Raw genomic sequence first — 13,694 nt, forward strand, 5'->3', positions numbered from 1 at the left:
ACTGCGTAGCGCCTAAACGCACGAACCGATTTTCATGAACGAGATGTCATTCGATTCGAAATTTTATGTAGATGTGCCTTTTGGGGGTCTCGACGCTGTACATCAAATAGGAGAGGAGTTAGCCCCCTTTATGTAAGGCCCCCTCCAAAATTATTATTACTAATTACTCTGTAAATCTTAGCCCGATTTTGAAATAATTTGGTAGGATGATAGAGTTAGGGCTCCTCTACGTATCATGAAAGCGGCGATCAGCTCTTACACTTGTTAAGGGAAAGTATAGCAATCGTTTCAAATTATCGACACGAGAACCGATTGTCATGAATGAAGTGTCATTCGAATCGAAATTTTGTACAGATTTGCACTTTAAAAGTCTGAACGCTGTGCCTCATAAGGAGGGGAGTTTGCCCCACCCAAGTAAGGCCCTTTCTATTACCAATATTTCTATAACGCTTAGTCCGATTTTGATAAAATTCAGCTCGAATAAGTTGTTAAAGCTCCTCTACTTGGCTGTGAAGGGCCATCAAGCTCTTGCACCTACTAAGAGGAAGTACTGCAATCGTTAAAATTATCAATGGGTGAACCTATTTACATTAATGAATTGTCGTTCGATTCATAATCTTTGCCTTTTAGGGAGAAGTACTGAAATCGCAGTTTAATTTTGCTTTTTACGCACAAATACCTTCCTATTTTATTCAAAACGCTTTCTCAAAAAAATTGTTATTGAGGATGGCAACTATAATCATTCTTTAAAAAGATCTCTCCAATGGTAGTTATGGTTCCGACTTAACACCTTATCAGGTTATAATGATAGAATTGCTTATTCTAAATTTTAAAAAATCTGTGAAGCAGATAAGTAACTTTGTAAAATAGACAAAAATGAAAATCTATCCAAAAGGTACAAAAATCTCTTTAACAAAAACTTACAGTTTAAAATGTTAAGTATAAGGGTTGATTAAACGCCAAAATGCACACAAATCAGCAAGTATCCATCATTTCATTCATACTTCATTGATATTATTTAAGTAATTTTACTACATTAACTTTTCCTTCACATTTTTTGAATTTATTAGATGTTTCACAGACCCTTATGCTGGCCATTTTAATCTACAAAATATATGTTCAAGTAGAACACCATTTAACTTAGATTGACTGTAATATCTAATGTTTTTTTCTACTTTAACATGCATGTATAGATACTACATTAACTTTTACATTATTTTTGTACCTTACATTAACAATGTAATTTTACTGCATTAACTTTTTATAAATTTTTTTAGAATTTATTAGATGTCGCAGACCCTTATGCTGGCCATTTCATTCATTTTAAGTTTTTTGATATAATAATAAAAGGTGAGTAATATCAACATAATTAGTTATAAAAATTTAAGTAATTTTATTGCATTAACTTTTCCTTCACATTTTGAATCTGATCTAGCCAGCATAAGGGTCTGCGACATCTAATAAATTCTAAAAAAATTTATAAAAAGTTAATGCTGTAAAATTACATTGTTAATGTAAGGTACAAAAATAATGTAAAAGTTAATGTAGTATCTATACATGCATGTTAAAGTAGAAAAAAACATTAGATATTACAGTCAATCTAAGTTAAATGGTGTTCTACTTGAACATATATTTTGTAGATTAAAATGGCCAGCATAAGGGTCTGTGAAACATCTAATAAATTCAAAAAATGTGAAGGAAAAGTTAATGTAGTAAAATTACTTAAATAATATCAATGGAGTATGAATGAAATGATGGATACTTGCTGATTTGTGTGCATTTTGGCGTTTAATCTACCCTTATACTTAACATTTTAAACTGTAAGTTTTTGTTAAGGAGATCAACCCTTATACTTAACATTTTAAAGTGTAAGTTTTTGTTAAGGAGATACTGTTGGTAACTGTTAAAAAGCGTAAAAGAGAAATAATAAAGAAGAAAAGCTAAAACAAGTGTACATTGACAAATACAAAGCAACATTCCTCCAAAAAAATACAGTTAAACGGAATTTCTGAAGAGGTTGCCAGCTACAGATCCTGTAGCACTAGTGCAAACTAAAGCGACAAGAAAGCACATTGAAATGCGAAATTCATGTAATGAATTCCTCTCATTTTTCTTCTTCATTTCACTGTAATAAAAATAAATAGTGAAAGTAATAATAATTGAAAATTTAAGTGGAACTATAACAATCTAGAAATACTCTACTGACCATAATTTTAATCAAAATGTATTGAATATTCAGTAAATGGTGAGATGTTAACATGTAAAGTGTAGTGCCAATAAATTCCGCTAGAATGCATTTGCATGTTCGATTGCTAGTAAAAGGAATGTAATTATTAATTTTTCCCTTTTTTCCTTATTTAAGTCAATCATTGTATAAAAAATTACAAAAAAAAATTACAAAGTCGCAATTACCAATTGAAAAGAGGAATGAAATAGTTTTTTAATGAAAATGTAAAACAGTTAAATTTATCAAGTAATACTACTGAATTAGCACAAAAATCAATCAAAGCAATAATTTTAAAAAGAAATAAAAGAAATTAATAATAAAATAAAACTTGCAAAAAGTATTAAAATTCTATAAATTGAATAAGAATGCAAAATTAAAAAAGCATTAATATCACTGAAAGTCAAGTGCTGCAATGATTTAAAATATTAAAATTTAAACTACTAAAAGCATAATTAGCAATTATAAAATATGTAAAAATTGTACTCATTATAAGAAACAAAAAAGAAATAACTTTCGAAATAAATAATTAAATGTAAAACTTGTTTAAAGAGTATGCATCTTAATAGCTACTTACCCAGTAATAACTAATAAGAGAATTATCAATTGAAAGACATTTAACAAAAGTACAATTGTTGAAATAAATACATTCATAAATTATAATTTAATATTGAGAAATAAAAGAAATACATTGTTGACCATAATTTAAAATAAAAATCTATTCATTGCTCCATACACATCTCACAATTGCAGCAGTGCAGTACCACCAAAATCCGATAGAAAGCATGACCTGGCCCTATGCCCATAAATATGCAACAAGAGAAGTTATAATTGATCTTTTTTCTTTTAATTGTTAATGATTTTTTTTAAATACAGAATAAATAAATAATGCAACAAATATTAAATATTGACAATTTCAATAAAAGAGATAAAGTAAAAAGTGAAATAGTTAAATAACTTATACAATTGAAAACAACACTTAAATTCATTATCAGTGGATGGTATTAAGTTAAAAAGAATGAATAGACATAAAAATGAACAATTAAAATGTATAAAATCCATAAAATACATTAATGAAATACGTTTGATTCTCGTATGATCCGGTGTAAGAATAGCTTACTTAACAATGCCAGATATGTGGACAGGAGGTGGGGTTTCCCTTAGCTGTTCGTGTAAACTTTTTCGTATTCACAGCATAAATAAAATAAATAGAAAATTTCAAAAATGAGATGTAGAACTTTAAGAAAAAGACAAAAATTGATTTCCTACGAATGTACTACTCTGATACAAATTATAACAATTACTATTAAATTCTCTTATTTTATAAAACTTAAATAATATTCCAAAAATGCATCATAACGAGTCTTTAATTAATGCAGCAAGCTAGTAAAAATAGAATAATTACATTACAAGTACTAAATAACTAACAATTTATCATTTGAAAGTATTCTACCTTTACTTGTTTAATAATGTATTAAAATGGTAGAAAAGCCAGTGTATTGATAATAGAAACACATTAAGCTTGTATATAATAATAAATAACAACATTTATTACTTGCAATTATTTAACAAACAAACAGGAGTAATATCACTTTTTGTAGATCTAAGTCTTTTAAATAGTATCATATAAATTGGTAGTTGATAGTTGATTCACTATTGAATAAATAACGTAATATTCATCTTTATTGATTGTAATAATTACTAATTTCACGTAAATAGCAAAAAAAAAAAAAGAAATATTTCAATGATTATGTCGTCTAAAATCATTAAAGACATGAAAATTGATATTTCAAACAATGTGAAACTACTAAAATCAAGTCAAAACAGCGTAATAATTAAAATAAACTCACTTGCATTAGACGCCAATTTCATCACACGCTGTGCAATAAAAGTGGAAATTTAGCGCGCTTCCTTTCTCTGGTAAGTGTGCTAAAAGAGACACCTGTGTTGATGATTCTACACTATCACTGCACAATACCAACAAAACGAAGGTGGCCCTGAAAAGGCCACTTGTTCATTAAACTAGGGAAGCTAGAAACACTGTACGCCGTAAATGAAGTAACAAGTAGCGCACGTAATAAAAGAAAACTAAATTTAGGCAGATTTTCCAATGTATATTAGAAAACAGCCGGACCATAACGTAGACAAACTTTCTATTGGCTGAGTTCGTAACTCATAGCTTGTCAATTTTGCAAATATTGAAATAAGTAAATTTATGGTTTGAAATATTGTCAAATGTTGTTACAATGTGAAATAGTAAAGAGAAAAAACATTTATTACAAAAGGAATAAGAAATTATTGAATAATAATTAAAATATGGAATTTTCAATAAATAGAGATTGTAGTTGTGGCCGCTGGAGTCGTCTGCGTCAAGGGGGGGAACTTTATTGCAGTACAAGTATTGTACGAACGTAGCCAATAGGAATTGAGATAGAGCCCTATATAAGACGGCCAGTTGACCGCTCTGGTCAGTCAGTCAAAAATGTATAAACCATGAACATCTCTAGCAGAACAATTGCCAACGTGGGAATATACAGCTAAGCCAGCAGTATCAAGTGAGAAGAGGCTAGCTGGCCATGATTCGCCTAGATGAAGCTGCCGTGTGGGACTATAAATTCGCCTGGACGAAGGCGCAACGTGGGAATACCATCTCATCTTTAACACCCCAGTACTAGTTACTGGTGAGATTTTTGAAATGTTCGCTGGGTCTTCGGACTCGGTGAACCCCCCCACAACAAAGCTGTGGTGTCACAGCACGCCTTCGAGTTGTTAGGGGCTAGCCCACTTGTGTGGTTTTGCATCTAGGCTTCTGTCTGTTTTATACAGATTTGTTGCTGACCAAACAAGTGAGAATAGCAGAGAGCAGTTCCCTGCTGGCCTGTAAACACGTCTTCCGTTCTTTATGAACAGAGACTTGTGTTGTTTGGTGTGGCACAGTTTCTAGAGGCTGTGGTAGACCAAGTCAACTACAGGCAGTTCGGAACTTTGCCTGAAAGGTGGGGTAAATTCCTCGCTGGCCAGTGGCACACGTGTCTTCGGGCCCAAGATTCGTGTGCTAAGTGGTCAGGAGTTCAGGCTAGCTAACGTGCTAGTAACATTAGCTGCCCTGGACTCCTGCCTAGGCTACTTAGAGTTTATCACATCTGTAATTTTTGGCCCGCGCGCAGCAGGATGCGCCTTTACTTACAGGGCGCGCTGCGCACATTTTTTTTAAATTAAAACAAAATTTTATAAAACTTAGCTTCATTATTCAAATACGTCTTTGCACAATAAAATGCACACAACTTTATTTAAACGGATCCACATATACATTTGACTACAATGATATTTCCTTCATTTCCTCCTGTTCTCGTCAACATTCAATAATGTTTTTTCTTTTCCAATGTAAAACTCTCCATCACCTTAGATCTTACTTCCTTTCCAACTTTTTTACCAACCAATTTTCATGCTACAAAAGAAATTCTCTTTGAAAAATTAAAAACTATAAAATCTAAACATCAGGTAAATGCCATATACAATTATTGTAAACAGTCTCTTAGAATAACAACTTTTCTTTTGGGAGAATACTTTCTTTTAGTTTATCTTCATTTCTCTGCTCATAACTTTTTATCTTATTTTCAACTTCATATTTTATTTCCAACCATGTCTTTTTTACTTCTCTTATTTCAACTTATAATTGTTATTATTTCTTTTAATTCTATTTCATTTTTTTAAACAAGTTTTATTACTCATATTTTATGTTACTTTTGTATTTCTATTTTATTTTTATTTCTATATTTTGTCCTTAATATTATTATAATTACTTATGTACTTTTATGCTTCACTCACTTGCTCAAAAGCGTATGTAACCTTAAGAGCAATAAATAAATCAATCAAAAGTTATTTCATTTACATCTCTTTTCCTCCTCTATCAAATAAACTTAACACATAAATTGTCTATATCAAATTCTATTAAATTCTTTTTTTCATTCTTAACAATAAATCAAGTGATAATCCACACTAACGCCACCAGCAGGACAGTAGTTGCTGGAGTCAGTGTGTTCATGATATTTGCAAAGAAAACATCTCTTTTCAAGTGTCGCTACCTACGTAGCTAGCTTCCATTTCCGCTAAGCAAAAATCACTACTATTCCAATATTTACCTATTTCCTTAATACTAAAAACACTTCTTTTCGCCATAAATCAATATTAATCATAAAATTCAACAAAATCAAACTCCAACAAATCTACCTTTAATACCTATGCTAGTATGCTGCTCTGCCTGCCTTATTCTCCATTTCTCTTCCTATTACCTTTATTTATATAAATCTCTTTTATTTTATTTTATTTCCATTTTCCCAAAATTTCATTATTCATCCCCATTAATTTACACATAACCTTTACCTATGCATTACTTTATTTCAATCAATCAATTTTCAAACTTATACTGCTCTTACATAAAAACCATTATTTCATTTAACTCAAGCTTCCAGGCAATCCTCCTAGCCAACCACACAGCTAGTCTCCCTACCTCACTCTCACTGTACTGGCTGGCTGGTGTGCCTCGCTTTACAACTAGCTAGCTATATGCCTGCCGCGCCGGCTAACTGCCTGTTCTGCCTCCTTCACTGCTCTCACTGCCTCACACGATTTTTCGCTGCTCCGCCAATACATCTCCCCACACATTCTCATATTTCTGTCCGTCTCTCTCTACGCCTGCCTCCCTTCATTCATTGCCTTCCCTTCTACATACCTATACCAAGAGACCCATCACTAACAATACCCATGTAAATGCTACAGTCCTCTAAATAAATTAACCCTATTCCTTCCACTAAAGAAAACTTTTAACATATAAAACTCTTATCTCTCTTAACTTAACTAACCCAAACAAAATTCTAAAACATTATTTCCCACCTAACTTCCAAAACCTTTTATTACTTCCTTCATTTCCCAACCACACACAGCCAGGCTTCCTCTTATTTCTTTCTCTATACCTAAACTTTCTTATAAACAATGTCATTATTTTTACACAAACAAACAATTCAAAATAACCATTTTCCTTTACTATATTCATTTAATTCTTCAAAAATTTACATAGTATGTATCATACATAAAACTATACATTTCTTTTTTTATATCAATCAAATAACAAACATATATGTATGTACATTAAAATTATTATGAAAACATATAATCTTCAACAAAGTACTTTACAAGTATCAATCCTTTCTCAATATTCATAATCAATACAAACAACTAATCATAACAGTATTTACCATTCTATTCTTTAAACACTAATATTTTTCAAAATACCCACTTTCACTACATAAAAAACATTAAACAACCAAAACAGACTCACTCAAACCTTCCATCTGGTTACAATTTCACCAAACGCGCGCTATAATAACGCATAAAATAAACTACTCCAACCAACAAACAAACTTCCTTTCGTCAAATAATACTACACACATTAATCAACACCCAAATTCATTTCTTTTAAACAATATTTCAATCAAAGTTCACACACTACACAACCACTTCTAATTCTCTCACAAAACATAGTTTTACTACTCAATGCACTCACTAAACACATATTACCTACAAATACATTCTACTTTAATTCTTTATTCCTTCTTTCTTTCTTTCTTCATCATATTTCATCAATGTACAATCAGTTTTATTCATTCATACAAATTCTTAACTATAAATCACCAATTTCTATACAGTGTCCAACAAAAGTCTACATACCCCACAATATTTCCGGAATTTTCAAAATAAAAAATTATTACAGTAAAAATGTTATTTCTAACATTTCTAACTATTCTTACTAAATATAGAGAGATGAAAATATCTCTGCCATCTCCCATTGCATATCTCCTTAACAAAAACTTACAGTTTAAAAAGTTAAGTATAAGGGTTGATTAAACGCCAAAAGGTACACAAATCAGCAAGTACCCATCATTTCATTTATACTTCATTGATATGATTTAAGTAATTTTACTGCATTAGCTTTTCCTTCACATTTTTAGAATTTATTAGATGTCACAGACCCTTATGCTGGCCATTTTCATCTACAAAATATTTGTTCTAGACTGTAGATTGTAATGTCTATTTATCTATAATAATCAAACTATTAATTACAGGTTAAAAAGAAAAAAAAAATTAGGCTAAAGATTTCAAAAACTTTTTTTAAAAAAAAGTTTACACCAACATACATTAATGATTTCATTTTATTTATTTTTATTTTTAAATAAAAATTGTCGGTTTAAGTTCATTCTTCGATTAAAGTAATTGTTATTTTATGAAGTAGTCAAACGTTTATAATAATAGGTAATAATTATCTGGCTTTATCGCAAATAATATAGTTTTCTTCAATTACATTCTCAATCTAGATGTTCTTCCCACAATGTTGTATATATGTAATATAAAATAAATAAGATATGCATATTTTTAGGACAGCTAATTGTTCCAGTATTTTACTATAAGTAAAATTAGGGGGACTAAATTAAATTAGTTAGTTAGTCTATTTATTTATTTTTTTTATTATTTATATTCTGTAAGTTAAAGACTAACTAGGCAGACGGACGTATGTCCATTGTCGAAAAGTGTATTTTTTATTTTATTTTAGTATGGATTGTATAATGTTCTGTTCCAATAAACACTTATTATTATTATTATTATTATTATTATTAAATTAAATTACAATTGAGAAATGAATAATTGTTGTTGAATAATCTACTTGTTATTAACTGTGTGTTATTTGTGCTCACGAATATTTCGGTAAGACGAATTCAAGACTGAAATATTGTTTTAAATCCTTCGTGATTCAAATTAAAACAGTGGCTGACTCTGACTTTGTCTTTTTCTACTTTAACATGCATGTATATGTGACTACTCAGAATAATTCAGAACTCATTTTATCATAATTATAACAAAAAAATATTATGAATGAACTGGCCAGCATAACGGTCTGTGACATCTAATAAATTCTAAAAATGTGAAGGAAAAGTTAATGCAGTAAAATTTCTTAAATCATATCAATGAAGTATAAATGAAATGATGGGTACTTGCTGATTTGTGTACCTTTTGGCGTTTAATCAACCCTTATACTTAACTTTTTAAACTGTAAGTTTTTGTTAAGGAGATTTTTGTACCTTTTGGATAGATTTTTCTTTTTATCTATTTTGCAAAGTTACATATCTGCCTTACACAATCTGCCCTTAGAAAGGGCCTTATTTGGGTAGGGCAAACTCCCCTCCTTATGAGGCATGGCGTCGAGACATACAAATCTGTACAAAATTTTGATTCGAATGACACTTTATTCAAGAAAATCGGTTCACGTCTCGATAATTTGAAAGATTGTTGCACTTCCTCTTAACAAGTGTAAGAGCAGATCGTCGCTTTAATGGTACATAGGGAAGCCCTAACCCTATCATCCTACCAAATTTTATCAAAATCGGGCCAAGATTTACAGAGAAATTAGAAATAATAATTTTGGAGGGGGCCTTACATAAAGGGGGCTAACTCCTCTTCCATTCGATGTACAGCGTCGAGACCCCCAAAAGGCACATCTACAAAAAATTCCGAATCGAATGACACCTCATTCATGAAAATCGGTTCACGCGTTTAGGCGGTACGCGGTTTACAAAAAAGGTAACAACAAGAAGAAGAAGAAGAACAATTTCTGAAAATGCCGTTTTTGCTTATTTTCGGCAACTTTTTTCTCGAAACCTATTACATCTATGTTGTTGCAAAAAAATTTCAGTTATAAAGGAGGGTTTGTCCTATAATTTAAAGAAAATTTGGGAATTTTATCTTTCATAGAAAAAGAGAAAAAAATTGTCAAAGTTGGGTGTTTTTCAACGTTACGCTTTTTCGTGCAGTTTTTGACGATCAACCCTTATACAACTGTCCTACCGGACAGTTTTAATATCTACTTCATTCTATTTACTATTTTTACTATTACATTACAAATATTCCACGCCGCCCGCCGCTCCCACCGCTCTTTATTTTCTTACCACTCTCTTATAAAACAACATTCATCTTTCACTAACCTTCATCATTCGATTCACTCAATCTAAAATTTAACATTATTTACTTCTCCTCATCTATTATTACTCATCTACCTCTGTCCGCCTCAATTTAAACATACTCATTCCCTCACTTTTCCTTATCTAAACATTTTATCCTACCTATTAACCTATAGCTTAAAGGTCAAACGCTTCTTTCTTTCTCCCCCCCCCCCCCCCGTCTATAACCTTTTTACAATCATACACTAACATACATTTCTTCCTTTATACACCAAATACCAACCATCATTAAAACTGTCCGCTAGCACACTTCTATAAGGCTTAATCGTCAAAAAGTACTACTCGAGTAGGAAACAAGATATTAATAGTTAAAATTTGGTTTCGTTTGAAACATTGAAATCTGTAACTTCAAATATCTCGAAAATTACTCGATAGATTTTGTTTATATTTTACTTGTATATGAAGACTACTATTGTCTATAATCGTGTAAATTTTAGTAAAAATCTACCGAGCAGAAAACGAGATATTTAGGGTTAAAATTTGTATCCGTTCTATAAAGTGAAAAATTAACCTTCAAATATCTCGAAAACTACTCGATAGATTTTGTATATATTTTACTTGTATATGGAGACAACTATTGTCTATAATCTTGTTAATTTTAGTAAAAATCTAACGAGCAGAAAACGAGATATTTAGTGTTAAAGTTTCTTTCCGTTCTATAATGTGAAAATTTTAACTTCAAATATCTCGTAAACTACTCGATAGATTTTGTTTATATTTTACCTGTATATGAAGACTACTATTGTCTAAAATCGTGTAAATTTTAGTAAAATTCTATCTAGCAGGAAACGAGATATTTAGTGTTAATGTTTCTTTCTGTTCTATAAAGTGAAAAATTTAACTTCAAATATCTCGAAAACTACTCGATAGATTTGGTTTATATTTAACTTGTATATGGAGACTACTATTGTCTATAATCCTGTATATTTTAGTAAAAATCTATCGAGCAGAAAACGAGATATTTAGGGTTAAAATTTGTTTCCATTCTATAAAGTGAAAAATTTAACTTCAAATATCTCGAAAACTACTCGATAGATATTGTTTATATTTTACATGTATATGAAGACTTTTATTGTCTATAATCGTGTTAATTTTAGTAAAAATCTATCAAGCAGAAAAAGAGATATTTAGTGTTAAATTTTGTTTCCGTTCTAAAAAGTGAAAATTTAACTTCAAATATCTCGAAAACTACTCGATAGATTTTGTTTATATTTTACTTGTATATGGCGACTACTATTGTCTATAATCGTGTAAATTGTAGTAAAAATCTATCGTGCAGAAAACGAGATATTTAGGGTTAAACTTTGTTTCCGTTCTATAAAGTGAAAAATTTAACTTCAAATATCTCGTAAACTACTCGATAGATTTTGTTTATATTTTACCTGTATATGAAGACTACTATTGTCTAAAATCGTGTAAATTTTAGTAAAATTCTATCTAGCAGGAAACGAGATATTTAGTGTTAATGTTTCTTTCTGTTCTATAAAGTGAAAAATTTAACTTCAAATATCTCGAAAACTACTCGATAGATTTGGTTTATATTTAACTTGTATATGGAGACTACTATTGTCTATAATCCTGTATATTTTAGTAAAAATCTATCGAGCAGAAAACGAGATATTTAGGGTTAAAATTTGTTTCCATTCTATAAAGTGAAAAATTTAACTTCAAATATCTCGAAAACTACTCGATAGATATTGTTTATATTTTACATGTATATGAAGACTTTTATTGTCTATAATCGTGTTAATTTTAGTAAAAATCTATCAAGCAGAAAAAGAGATATTTAGTGTTAAATTTTGTTTCCGTTCTAAAAAGTGAAAATTTAACTTCAAATATCTCGAAAACTACTCGATAGATTTTGTTTATATTTTACTTGTATATGGCGACTACTATTGTCTATAATCGTGTAAATTGTAGTAAAAATCTATCGTGCAGAAAACGAGATATTTAGGGTTAAACTTTGTTTCCGTTCTATAAAGTGAAAAATTTAACTTCAAATATCTCGAAAACTACTCGATAGATTTTCCTTATATTTTACGTGTATATGGAAACTACTATTGTCTATAATCGTGTGAAATTTAGTAAAAAACTATCGAGCAGAAAACGAGATATTTAGTGTTAAATTTGGTTTCTGTTCTGTAAAGTGAAAATTTTAACTTTAAATATCTCGTAAACTACTCGATAGATTTTGTTTATATTTTACCTGTATATGAAGACTACTATTGTCTAAAATCGTGTAAATTTTAGTAAAATTCTATCTAGCAGGAAACGAGATATTTAGTGTTAATGTTTCTTTCTGTTCTATAAAGTGAAAAATTTAACTTCAAATATCTCGAAAACTACTCGATAGATTTGGTTTATATTTAACTTGTATATGGAGACTACTATGGTCTATAATCGTGTCAATTTTAGTAAAAATCTATCGAGCAGAAAACGCGATATTTAGAGTAAAGTTTGTTTCCGTTTTATGAAGTGAAAACTTCAACTTCAAATATCTCGAAAACTACGTGATAGATTTTGTTGATATTTTACCTGTATATGGAAATAGCGATTGTCTATAATTGTGTAAAATGTAGTAAAAATTTATCAATCAGAAAATGAGATTTTTTAGTTAACTTAGTTAATTTTTAGGGTTCAAAAACGCCAAATGTTATACAAATCTGTACCTTTTAGTGTCCAGTCAACTCTTATACTAAACTTTTTAACCTGTAACTTTTTGCTACGGAGATACGTATATTGAGAGGTCAAACTTAGTTGCCTTCTTTCCTATACTTTGAATCCGAATATCTCGATTCCTACTGTACGGAATTCCATTTATTTTAGTATGAATATTGAGTTCAACTATCTGTACAATTGTGTGAAATTTTTTAAACTTCTCTACATTGCAAGCATGAAATGTTATTTTGAGTGATTATAAAGTTTACTAAACATTACATACATGTCTTCTACGCTCCCTATAGTATTGATATGTCTCATAATTATAGAGTTTAAACCTGTATAGAAATGGGCTAAATTCTGTAATGAACTCTATATTAAAGCACCAGATATCTGGCATCATAATTTGTATATTTGTAAGGTTTATTAAACTCTCATATTCTACTACTGCTCTACTACACTACCTACAATATTGATATGTAACACAATTGTAGATTTTCATTTCAAACATTTCATTTCTTAAGCGATTCAAATTTTACTGTTACTTGTTATCTATTATATTTACCATAAACACTACCCTCCTAATTACTCTAAATGAAGTTTAGAGGCCCCCTCCAGTTTATATTCTAGCGATGCCTATAGTTTTGAGTAATTTTTTTTCTAATACCTATTTTGAAGTTTTTATATATTATTTACAGTTGGTAATAATATTGTTTTCCTTTCTTTAGCTAACTTTTTTTATG

At 29.9% G+C, this 13,694-nt stretch overlaps 1 long non-coding RNA gene across 1 annotated transcript; it reads right to left on the bottom strand.

The window, feature by feature from the left end:
- Positions 1–1,661: 1,661 nt before the first annotated feature.
- LOC141457660 (uncharacterized) lies at positions 1,662–4,863 on the bottom strand. Its single transcript, XR_012460432.1, has 3 exons — positions 4,075–4,863; positions 2,207–2,312; positions 1,662–2,125 (listed from the first exon to the last, which is right to left on the bottom strand). It is a non-coding gene; the product is annotated as an uncharacterized lncRNA (long non-coding RNA).
- Between the last annotated feature and the right edge of the window lie 8,831 nt (positions 4,864–13,694).

This window comes from Rhodnius prolixus, unplaced genomic scaffold, assembly GCF_049639745.1.
Source record: "Rhodnius prolixus isolate KJV_2025 unplaced genomic scaffold, Rpr scaffold_58, whole genome shotgun sequence".
Lineage (NCBI taxonomy): Eukaryota > Metazoa > Arthropoda > Insecta > Hemiptera > Reduviidae > Rhodnius > Rhodnius prolixus.